This window comes from Eurosta solidaginis, chromosome 4, assembly GCF_040869045.1.
Source record: "Eurosta solidaginis isolate ZX-2024a chromosome 4, ASM4086904v1, whole genome shotgun sequence".
Classification (NCBI taxonomy): Eukaryota; Metazoa; Arthropoda; class Insecta; order Diptera; family Tephritidae; genus Eurosta; species Eurosta solidaginis.
The window spans coordinates 126,493,449-126,506,357 of record NC_090322.1 but is presented as its reverse complement, the minus strand read 5'-3'; the positions used below and the strand labels follow the sequence as shown (position 1 = coordinate 126,506,357).

At 41.8% G+C, this 12,909-nt stretch overlaps 1 protein-coding gene across 2 annotated transcripts in view; it reads left to right on the top strand.

Moving 5' to 3' along the window:
- Positions 1 to 734: 734 nt before the first annotated feature.
- Positions 735 to 12,909, top strand: part of mip130 (Myb-interacting protein 130) — a 79,946-nt gene continuing 67,771 nt past the window's right edge. Inside the window, exon 1 of one of the 2 annotated variants that reach the window (XM_067782852.1) lies at positions 735 to 872. The gene's annotated coding sequence lies outside the window, so the exon portion shown is untranslated. Of the gene's footprint in view, positions 873 to 1,099; positions 1,225 to 12,909 lie in introns of those variants that run through there. The other variant, XM_067782855.1, reaches the window with a different exon arrangement.

The window sequence follows — 12,909 nt, the reverse complement described above, 5'->3', positions numbered from 1 at the left end:
AACGAAATCATTTCGTTAACTTGACGATCTTAACGTTAATAAACGAAACGAAATGACTTCGTTTCGTTTATTAACGTTGATTATCGTAACGAAATGATATCGTTTCGTTGGTTAAGCATGCCTGCTTGAAACACAATGCCGAGCGACGACGATATACGCCGCGTCTGGCGATGACATTTTTCAAATTACGCCCAGCGATTTCGTCTACTTAAAACACAATGCCGGGCGAAATTGACGCTGTTTATTCAGAGTGGCCATTATTTAGAAATAAAGATGAAAACAATTAAAACTTTTTTAATTCTCTGCTTTAGCGCGTGACTGCTAAAACACGCCCAAAATGTTAAGAAATTAACAAAACAAAACAAAAATGTTAAGAAATTAAATTAAAAATTATATGTAAAGAAAAAAAATTGTTTTTGGATATTATGTTTTCTTTTTTTATACTTAAACAATTGAACAGCAGCAACCCTTGGGATGTTTGTCGTCATCGCCCGGCGGCGACGATAGAAATAAATCTATTGTCGCAAAATGACGTCGCGTAAATTTCGCTCTTGGCGTTCATTGTGTCCACCTTCATGTAAATCTGGGGATTATATTTTTGACAATGCGATGTTCGTCGCGTTTATTTCGCGGCGTCGGTGCATTATGTTTCAAGCTTATATTACCAAATGCAATCCTGCATAGGGACAGTTTGCAGATCATTGTGAATTCACAATGGTAACAGATTTAAGCGCATTGAACATACTGTATATGTAGAAATGTCAATATATGTGAATTATTCTTTTTCAAACTATAAATTTTTGTGAAGAAGTGTATTTTTCGAAAAGTTTCTTGTAAAATATTATTTATCTCGATTTTACAGCAGTTGAGCGGTAAGTCAGTACATAATTGTTTTAACGAATGTTCAATTTTGTATTTCGAGCAGCGTTTAAAGGTAGCGTGCGGTAGCGCTTGGATTTTTGAATAAACGCCAAACAGATAACAATATTGAGTAGTTCCAGTTTAAAACAAAATATACATATGAATATCAATATCTTAATTATATAAATAAATTTTTATATTAACGAAATCACAATGTTTGAGGAATGCGCATAGGCAGCAGCCGGAAACAGTTCAAGGCCTTTCCATAATGGTCAATTGCTGCACATTTCAAACTTTGGTATATAACGTGTCTGTTTTTCTTATCATCCGCTCCTTTGGCAATGGTTTTATTAAAACTTTCAGGTATAGCACCAACAATTTAATGTTCAACTAAATGTTAGTTAGAACACCAAAAAATATGTAAATTTGAATGTCTTCAAGGATTCGATATGTAGGTGTTAGATAAGCAAACGTTTTTTGATATGAAATCGTTGCTTATAAGTTATGCGTAATGGTTTCTTGGGCTAATTAGCTATTTACAAGATAATATGTTCTACTAAGGACAATATGTAAAAGTCTTATTATAAAAAATACGTATTTGTTCTTCATCATTTACCATGTATGTATGTATGTATATATCATATATAAAAAATTTCAATGTCACAGTGTTTTGTCCGATTCTCAGGAAATTCCGTGAGTATATTGAGGAGGCCTGACCATCGGATCTGATCTATTTTTCCTGCCCAAAAATCGCAACCGTTGCCCCCCCAAAACTTTTTTTGTTAGACAAATTTTTTGTTATTTTTTTATGTTAGTTTGCACAACATATCGCTATACATATATTCTATGTGATTCAAGGTTTGTGTAACGCAACCCTTTCAAGGTGTTGCCAGCGCAAAATATAGCTTCTCCAACCCAATTGTTAACCTCACCTAGCCGTGGCGAATGCGGTTACCTTAACAGCCGATGCTCTGAAGCCCCTAGTTCCTCATGAATCTAGGGGATGGGAGGGCGGTTATGGCCTTGAAGGTTTTATATGTTCATACTAAATCGTTCCCGAGATGGTCGGGCTGGTGCCTTAATGGTGCTTGTTACCGGAACGTATCGGATCTACATCCGGCAACGGACCATCAACATCGATAACACTCCGCAAGAACTTCGGGGAGTGTCTTTTTCATTACAACAACAATAGCAACATTAAACTTTCTAGGCCATCCCGCCCCCACCCCTAGTTTCATGCTGAACTTGGGGTCGCCAGATACTCGCCCGCTAAATATGTGTATGATACATTCATATTTGTAACAGGACTCCCCTCGCGTAGGTCAGGCTGACAATTAGGTTGCGGAAGCTTTGAAGCTTTGTATTGCGCTTATCAATCCGTTGAATATTTTATATTATATAATATTTCATAAATGCGTACCTATACCTAACACCTCTTCAGTAATTCCAACTCCTGGGTCCTCTAAAGAATTCAAATGTCTTAAAAATCAAAAAACGCGTTCTTTTAAGATATTCAAACTATCCGAAAGAAGATATTCTATCCTACGCCACAAGTACAACAGGCTACAGAGAAGATGTTATGCGGATTACTTAAAATTGATGAAGCATGAAATTTCCTCTAATCCAAAGTCGGTTTATTCGTTCGTCAACTCGAAAAGAAAAATCAAGAGGTTTTCAACCGTAATGAAGTTTAACAATCTTAGTTCTAATGATGGCAATGAAATTACCAATATGTCTGCCACCTTCTCTAAATTTAATTACTCGACTGCTTATGAATCCCCGCTGTTGAACTATCCATTCAAACTGTCCTCACATAATTCAACATTTGTTCCGTATATTCATACGGAGGACGTACAAGACATCTGGAAAACCCGAAAAACAGTTATATTTAATAACTGTAGGTCAGAATCTATCGATGTTACTTCTGGTGTTCCTCAAGGCAGCCATCTTGGTCCAGTGCTGTTTCTGCTGTTCATTAACGACCTTATGAAGAACTGCAAGCCGCTAATTTACGTTGATGAGGTCGAATCTACAATCGGATCTGAATAGCCTTGTTGAATGGTGTAGCGTAAATGTTACTGAACCTGCCGAAGTGCAAGTTCATGTGCTTCACAAGGAAATCCTACCAATCCCACTGCAAATTTGCGTCTTGCCAATCATCAGTATGGCTTTCAAAAACTACATTACCGCCGGATAAACGCCATTAACACGCAAATAAATTGCGGATTAAATCGAAACCTGCACCATAGGACAGTAATCGTGGCGCTAGACCCGTCAAAAGCTTTTGATACGGTCAACCACGGCACGTTACTGCATGACCTGGAAGGGTCCTCCCTTCCCCCAAGTCTCAAAAGGTGGAATGCAAATGATTTGTCTGGTCGGCAAGCATTGGTGGAAATCAGGAACATAACATCTAAACCCAGAATAATTAAATAAGGTGTACCACAGGGTGGTGTCCTATCCCCACTTCTGCATATCGAAGCTACCTTCACCACCAGAAGAAGTCGCTATCGTTTCTTACGCCGATGACTGCTCAATAATGGCCATAGGCCCAGGCCCACATATGTTGTTGTTGTTGTTGTAGCAATGCTCGCCCCACCTAATAGCCGCGACCGATCACAAATTGTCATCAATATCCTCTAACGGGAGTCCAAGGAAACTTGCCGTTTCAACAGGGGTGGACCATAAGGAAAGGGGTGTTAGAGGCGTTGGTTCCACATTACAATTGAAGAGATGGTTGGTGTCATGTGGGGACACATTGCAAGCGGGGCATACATTTTGTATGTCAGGGTTGATTCTGGATAGGTAAGAGTTTAACCTGTTACAGTATCCAGAACGAAGTTGAGCAAGAGTGACACGCGTTTCCCTGGGGAGTATGCCTTCCTCTTCCGCAAGTTTTGGATAATTTTCGTTAAGTACTGGATTCACCGGGAATTCCCGGCATAAAGGTCCGACGCCTGTTTATGAAGTTCACCAAGGACCTGCTTGTGTTTTTTCACTTCATACGGCTGGGTTCTCAGGTGCCGTATTTCCTCAAAATGCTTACGGAGATGACTCCTTAAGCCCCTAGACGGTGCTGGTTCATCAATCAGATGTCTGTTGGGATGCCCAGGTTTCTGGGTATTCAACAGGAACTGTTTGGTCAGCATCTCATTTCTCTCCCTGATGGGGAGTATTCTCGCCTCATTATGCAGATGGTGTTCTGGGGACATAAGAAGACAGCCCTTGGCGATTCTGAGAGCAGTATTTTGGCAGGCCTGTAGTTTCTTCCTACTTACTTACTTAATTGGCGCTTAACCGTCTAAACGGTTATGGCCGTCCAACAAGGCGCGCCAGTCGCTCCTTCGCTCCGCCAACCGGCGCCAATTGGTCACACCAAGGGAGTTTAAATCGTTTTCCACCTGGTCCTTCCAACGGAGTGGGGGCCGCCCTCTACCTCTGCTTCCATAGGCGGGTTCCGATAGAAACACTTTCTTGGCCGGAGCATCATCTTTCATTCGCATAACATGGCCTAGCCAGCGCAGCCGCTGCGTTTTAATTCGCTGGACTATGTTGATGTCTGCGTATAGCTCGTACAGCTCATTATTAAATCTTCTTCGGTACTCGCCATCGCCAACGCGTAGAGGTCCATAAATCTTTCGAAGAACTTTTCTCTCGAACACTCCCAAAAAGTAGTTTCTTCCAGTGGGTGGTTTTTAGGCTTGGCGACCATATGGGTGACGCGCAGCACGTAATCGGCTGGCTAATTGCTTTGTATGTAGTCATGAGCGTTTCTTTATCTTTTCCCCAAGTACTGCCAGCGAGGGATTTGAGGATTTTGTTACGGCTCTGAATTCTCGGAACAATTGCGGCTGCGTGCTCACCAAAATGTAGATCCTGATCAAACGTCACACCCAAGATTTTGGGGTTTCGGACAGTCGGTAGCGTAGTGCCATCGACGTGGATGTTCAAAATGGTCGACATTTGGGGCGTCCATGTTGTAAATAAGGTCGCGGAAGATTTAGTCGGTGATAATGCCAGGTTTCGCGAGGCGAAAAAACTGGAGAGATCAGGGAGGTAGCCGTTTATTTTATTGCATAGCGCATCGATCTTTGGGCCTGGGCCTGTGGCCATTATTGTGCAGTCATCGGCGTAGGAAACGATTGTAACTCCTTCCGGTGGTGAAGGTAGCTTAGATATGTAGAAATTAAACAAAAGTGGGGATAGGACACCACCCTGTGGCACCCCCTGTTTAATTCTCCTTGGTTTTGATGTTTCGTTTCTAAATTGCACCGATGCCTGCCGACCACCCAGATAATTTGCGGTCCACCTTTTAAGACATGGGGAAGGGTAGACCCTTCCAGGTCCTGCAGTAACGAGCCATGGTTGACCGTATCAAAAGCTTTTGATAGGTCTAGCGCTACGAGTACTGTTCTATGGTGGGGGTATTGATTTAAACCGCAATTTATCTGGGTGCTAATGGCATTCAGCGCGGTGGTAGTGCTATGGAGTTTTCTGAAGCCATGCTGATGAGGGGCTAGCTGCAAATTTGCTTGGAAATAAGGGAGCAGAATGGCTTCAAGCGTCTTTGCCACTGGCGATAGGAGAGATATCGGACGATACGACTCACCTATGTTAGCTGGTTTCCCAGGCTTTAGTAGCGGGACCACCTTGGCCATTTTCCATTTCTCAGGTATGACAAAGGTGGAAAGAGACAGATTGAAGACATGTGCTAAATATTTGAACACCTCTTTCCCTAGGTTTTTAAGCATCGGCATGGCTATGCCGTCTGGGCCCACTGCTTTGGATGGTTTAGCACGACCAATGGCGTCCTCAACCTCTTTGGCGGTGATGGTGATTGGTGACGCGCTGAATTTGTGTTTATGTGCGCGTCTATTGGCTCTCCGTCTATCTTTGTCGACCGTAGGATGCATTATATATTGTCGGCAGAAAGCGCTCGCGCATTTTTTCGCGTCCGACAGCACTTTGTCGCCAAAGGCGATGGAAACTTTGTCTTTGTGCTTAGTCGGATTCGATAGGGACTTTACGGTGGACCAAAGTTTACCCACACCGGTAAAGAGGTTACAACCTCTTAGGTGCTCCTCCCATTTCGCCCGCTTGTGTTCATCTACAAGCAATCTGATGCGTTGGTTTCTATCCCTTATTTGGGGGTCGCCTGGGTCAAGCTGGTTTATAAGGTCACGTTCTCTCGCTAAGTTTGCGGCCTCCGCCGGGAAGTGGGGCCGGATTTCGGGAATTCTCCCGGCGGGAATGAAATGTGCCGAGGCGGATTTAATGACCTTACGGAAGGCACGCTCCCCTTGGCGGGCATCAGTCGGGATAGGGAGGGCAGCTAGGCGGCTGTCTGTAAAGGATTTATATTCTTCCCACTTTCCTTTTTTGAAGTTTATGAAAGTGCTTTTTTCAGTGACGATGAAGTCGGCGTTACGCTCAAGCGAAATAAGTATGGGCAGGTGGTCGGATGCCAATGTTACCATCGGCTGCCAGTTGACGCAGTTTACGAGTTCTGCGCTTACGATTGAGATATCTGGCGAGCTGTGACAGCTTCCTACCATACGTGTGGGGCCGTCTCCGTTTATTGTGCAGAACGTCGTTTCTTCTATTTGATCCGCCAACATCTCACCCCTACTGTCCGCCCGCAAGTTTGAATGCCATAGATCATGATGGGCATTGAAATCGCCTAAGATAATGCGATTGTTGCCAGTGAGTAAGGCCCTGATATTAGGGCGGTATCCACTGGGGCAACAGGTGGCAGGAGGGATGTAGATGTTGATGATTTCTAGGTTTGCATCGCCTGACCGGACAGATAGGCCTTGACGTTCTAAGACATTGTCCCTGCGGTCGATGCCAGGATCAAATATACAATATTGCACAGAGTGGTGTATGATAAACGCGAGTCCGCCTCCATTTCCGCTTTCGCGGTCTTTCCTGTGGACGTTATACCCAGAGCAGGTCTGCAATGCAGATCTTGCTGTGAGTTTAGTCTCTTAAATCGCAGCAATGCGGATGTTGTGCCGCTTCATGAAATCGACTATCTCCGTAATCTTCCCAGTTAGTCCATTACAGTTTAACTGCAAAATTCTGAAGTGCTTAAGGAGTGACGTCGCCACTCTGGGGGTAAGTGACGGGTGACTACGCCTGGGTTGGGGAAGGCCAGGACGCAATTGCTGTTGTGGCCCTAGGACTGGGCGTCCTTGGGCAAGCATTGGGGTACCCGGATGATTTGGGTTTGCGGCCTGGCAACATGGCGCGATGAAACCCTCTACACAACTAAAGACTCTCCTGAATTAAAAAAAATGTCATAGTACCTCTAAATCGCGGGCCCCTCAGAAACCCCCCCCTCCCCCCACCCTCTCAGCGGGCCTGGTGATGTGCTATACTTGATATTACTCCTTAAGCCGCTAGGCGGTGCTGGTTCATCAATCAGATGTCTGTTGGGATGCTCAGGTTTCTGGGTATTCAACAGGAACTGTTTGGTCAGCATCTCATTTCTCTCCCTGATGGGGAGTATTCTCGCCTCATTATGCAGATGGTGTTCTGGGGACATAAGAAGACAGCCCGTTGCAATTCTGAGAGAAGTATTTTGGCAGTAATCGGCTTCTTCCTCTCTACTCCTACCGTTTAAAACTTATTCGGCTCCCTACGTTACAGAGTTGTAGGAAGACGGTAGGTGTGTTAGTTTTAGTAAAACCTATTAGAGGGATGGTAAATGGTCCGTTTCTGCTTGGTGAAATTTTATTTAATGTTCTCTTTAGACCATGTAGACATTTTCAATCGCTTCATATAAGCACATGCATATCGAATTTTGAAATGCACGAACCTCTTCGTTGTCTGTGTACTGATTTCAATAAGCACTGCAAAAACATTGATACGCGTGACTCACTCCTCGTAATACAAAAGGTCTACTGACTACTTTAAATACGATTTGGGTAGGTAGCTTGAAATGACGTCCTTACCAACCTCCCACACATCGCAGCCCTACTTATTGTGTGTTTAATATACATCAGCTGCTCGAAATCATTTTCATTCCGACAGCACTAATAATCAATTCCCGTTGCTTGGGTGGGTGGCTTGGAATTCCGTCCTTTTCAACCTCCCAGGCAGCGCAGCCCTAACTAGCCATATATATACATCACCTGATCGAAATCATGTCCTCTTCCATCCCGATAACTGATTTGATAATATACATACATACTTTAAAATATAAATTTCTGTAACTATATTTAGTCTGATTAATTGTTAAATTTGCAGACTAATAAATAAATAAATGGAACAGCATTCAAAAATGCATACAACCCTCTGGGGCTGGAACTGGGACTGGGAATAAGGGATGTAGAAGAATAAGAATAGAGGGAAGGAGAAAGAGGCTGAGATAGAGTTCGAGGAAGATAGAGGGATAGAGATAGAGCGAGGGAGAGAGGCTAGAGAGAACAAAAGGATTGGAAAAAACGGAGAGGGAGAAAGGTGTAGTGATAAGGTTACTCCACGAAGGCTTTGGGGAGCGTTATCGCTGTGATGGTCTTTTGCCGGATACAGATCCGGTACGCTCCGGTAACACAGCACCATTAAGGTGCTAGCCCGACCATCTCGGGAACGATTTATATGGCTGCATTAAACCTTCAGGCCATCCCTCCCTCCCCACCCCCAAGTTCCATGAGGAGCTTGGGGTCGCCAGAGCCTCGTCTGTTAGTGAAACAGGATTCGCCACGTATAGGTGAGGTTGACAATTGGGTTTGGGGAAGCTATATATTGCGCTGGCAACCTGAAAAGGTTGCGCCAAAACCCTTGAATCTGGTATTTTAGTCGCCTCTTACGACAGGTATACCTACCGCGGGTATATTCTAACCCCCTAACCCGCTGGGGTGTAAATAAAAATTTTCAGTTAAAAACAAATAATGACTTAACAGCCATCTTTGAATGGGCTGGGAAAAATAATCTATGCCTATCTAAAACACGAATCGATTTCTCAAATGTTCCGCTTTTAGTCTAGTCTTGGCTTTGTTATTAACAAAACACTGTCGTGCGATGATCATGTAAACTCGGTGGTTAACAAAGTTTATAGTAACTATCTTAAGAAACTTGCGCATTTCGCAATACCATTATTTATGCCGATCATATCAGACTCTGAGTTAGTTTACAGTAAACTGGGCTCCCAGCCTGCTCATAATGATGTGGCATTTAACCATGTTAAACGTCATGTTTTCGGTATAGCTAGATTTTAGTGTCCACTCGGCAGCCTTAGGCCCCGAGTTCAGTACAAGTTCAACCCAGTTTGTCAGTTAAACTACGCTTAAACTTATTCTGCAGTTTTTCAGTATACTTTAACTGAAGTTTAAGCTTAGCTTAAGAGGCCGATCTGGCAGGGCTAAACTCTAGTTAACCTATCAGTTATTTGCGTTCGTTCGAAATGGCGTCGAATATACCCAACAAGCATATGGACTTGAGTACCATTAGAACTCATGTTGATAACTAGGCATACTTCTAAAATATCAAAAGTTGTTTCCAAATAGTGGCTTAACTCGAGAATCATAGCGTACTCAGCAAAAGAGGGAATTTTTTATAAAGCAAAAAATGATATTACTTAAGTTGAAAAAATTTAATTCCCAACTTGTGGTTCCAAGATAGGCAAGATTCCATACTACAGTATTTTCACGAAAATAAAATCTTAATATATAAAAAACACATGTCACAACATTTTTGGCCGCGATGCACTCCTAAACTACTGAACCGATTTTGAATTTGTTTTGCACCCCGTGTGTAGTTTGATCTAACTTGAGAGATACGATAGGTTATATCTCAGTTTATAGTCGCAATACTATTTTATTGCAATTTTTTTTTATTTGTTTATACGTAATAATAAAATGTTACGTATACGCAGTGGCACTCATATTTTCAGGTGGTGTGGATATACTTCCATTGTTGTTGTTGTTGTTGTTGTAGCAATGTTTCGCCCCACCTAATAGCTGCGACCGATCACAAATTGTCATCAATATCCTCTAACGGGAGTCCAAGGAAACTTGCTGTTTCGACAGGGGTGGACCATAATGATTCCGTGTAATTGCTTGGTGTTTAATTAAACAACCTGCTTATCAATAAAAAAATATTATAGCGAATGATATCAAGTATAGCACATCACCAGGCCCGCTGAGAGGGTGGGGGGAGGGGGGTTTCTGAGGGCCCCGCGATTTAGAGGTACTATGACATTTTTTTTAATTCAGGAGAGTCTTTAGTTGTGTAGAGGGTAATTTTCATACCCATGGGTGACTAGGGTCTCCAGATATAGGCCAAAACGTGGGCCAATGAATGCCTAGACAGTGTTTATACAATATGGATATCAAATGAAAGCTGTTGATGAGTGCTTTAGTACAGAGTAATATATTATCCAGAGAGGGACTGGGACTGGGATTAGGACTATGACTGGGACTGAGACTCGGAGTGGGACTGGGACTGAACTCGGAGTGGGACTGGGCCTGGAAAGAGATAGAATGAGACGAAGATGGAGATAGATGAAGCGAAAAAGACGGAGGGAGGAGTGAATAAAAGGATTAGGAAAAAGTGAAGAGGGGGGGGGGGGGGAGGGCAGAGTCAGACGGAAAAAGCTTATTAAAATGTATGTAGATAGGCCAAATTTAGGGCAGGACAACGTCTGCCGGGTCTTCCAGTAAAATATATATAATTTATTTTTGATTAATTACGCTTCATTACTGGTATCCACCAGATGTTTATTTCTCACAATAACCAGCTGTTGGTTTGGTGGTACATATCACCTTGGAGATTTTTTTTCAACTCCACCTCAACTCTATATCCAATGTAGGATATCAACTTGAGAAATGTGTTGAATATTCTAGGGACGGAAACTATTATTATTTTTATAATATAATTCCTAGCAAAACTATTAATTTTGAACTTTTAATATATTTGGATCAAGATAAAAATTATTTTCCAATTTTTATTACCCGAGTCCGATAGAACTAGTTAAACTTGGACTTTTAAAAAGAAAAGTCCGGAAATAAAAGTTAAATCTGGACTTTTATTTTTTAAGGCCGCAATAAAAGTCCAGCTTAATAACAAAGAAACGGCTCATCCGAAATAAACAAATTTTTTCAATTTGGATAAACCGTTTCTTTGTTATCAAGTCGGACTTTTACTTTGGCCTTAAAAAATAAAAGTCCGGACTTAACTTTTATTTCCGGACTTTTATTTTTAAAAGTCCGAGTTTAACTACAGTGTACTCTCCTAACGGACACCTCTCTTAAGCGGACACCTCTCATAAACGGACAATTTTTTCAGTACCAAAAAAATCCTTTAGCATTTTTTAAGTTTTTCCCTTTTGAGCGGACAACCCTCCCATAACAGGACGCGGACACTTGCTTTTTACCCCAAAGGGCTTTTTAATTTACCATAACCGGACAGCTTACAACACTTTTTTTCACTTACTCTTTACCATATTCGTACAGCTGTTGCTTATACACTAATACGTGCATGGATGTAGGGGAATCCCCTAAATACGAAGAACCTGTTTTCAATACAGTAAAAAACATAAAAATGTATGTACCTATTGCATACACGTAGTTAGTATCTTCTTGTGTGTGTACGTTCGTGAATCGCAATGCCTAAAGTAAAGTAGTGTTGAGTATTAAAGACAAATGCCGTCTTTCAGTGAGTTTTACAGCTCCGGCTCACGCTCAATTCTCACAGGAATGCACTGGATCATTGAGAGACTTGAGAAGCAGATGTGAAATTTTCGCACACGTGAAATGTGATAGGCAGATGTCGCCGCTGTTTTTCATTTAACTCATACGGTGAAAGGCTAAGCAGCGACATCTATTTTTGAAAAAGTAGGTATATTAAAGGCCGCGTTGCCAACCTAAAAAGAAGTAATTAACAAATTATCTGGCTCACAAATTGAACCAGACTTCTATCTGGATTTATCTGGCTCAAATCATTGTTGTTGCATTTACATGCAAAATTATTTATCTGGCTCAGGATTTTGCCACCGGATGATAGCTAATGTTAATGTCATTGAAATTCATAAGAAGGAAAAACTAAGTGTACGAGAGTTGGCAAAGAAATGTAAGATCAGCAAAACCCAAGCTGCTAGCATTATCAAAAACAAAGATCAAATTTTAAGTTTGTGGAACACTTACGTCAACCCGGGGGGAAAAATGAGTCTGCTGAAGCCCAAAGGCCTTAATATTGATAAATTGTGCTACGAATGGTTTGTGAAGGCTCGAAATAAGAGCATTCCTCTGTCAGGCACACCTATAAGGAGCAAAGCTAAAGAAATTGCAGTGAGACTCAATTACGACGATTTTAGTGCATCATCCGGTTGGCTGGAAAGGTTCAAAAAACGCCAAAACATAACTTTCCGTACAATTTCTGGAGAAGCCGGTAGTGTAAACCAAGATGACGCCAAAAGTTTTTGCGCAAAAGTACCATATTTGATTGAAGGATATGATTCACGAAAAATTTATAATGCAGATGAGATTGGCTTATTCTTCCGAGCATTACCCGATAAAACATTTGCATTAAAAAGTGAAAAATGCACGGGTGGAAAACTAGCTAAAGATAGACTCAAGATTTTACACTGCGTCAATATGGCTGGAGAAAAAGAACGCCTTTTTGTTATTGGAAAATCTGCAAGGCCTAGGGCGTTTCGCAACATTACTTTGAACAATTTACCAGTTACATGGCGGTCAAACAAAAAGGCTTGGATGACATCTGATTTGACGACAGATTTTCTCGTGCAGTTCGATAGAAAAATGCAACTTCAAGAACGAAACGTCGTGTTATTTCTAGATAATGCAGCTTCCCATCCTCGTGATCTAAAACTGAAGAAGTAATTTTTCTCTCAGCAAATACAACAGCATTTTGTCAGCCGCTTGATCAAGGTGTTATAAAAAACTTTATATTTATGTACAAATCGTTATTTTTAAAACATATTTTGGTACGGATGGAAGACTCAAATTCTGCTATTATCAAAATTAATAAATTTGTTAGATGTTGTTTATTTTATACACACGTGGGAACAAGTGAGTCCACAGACAA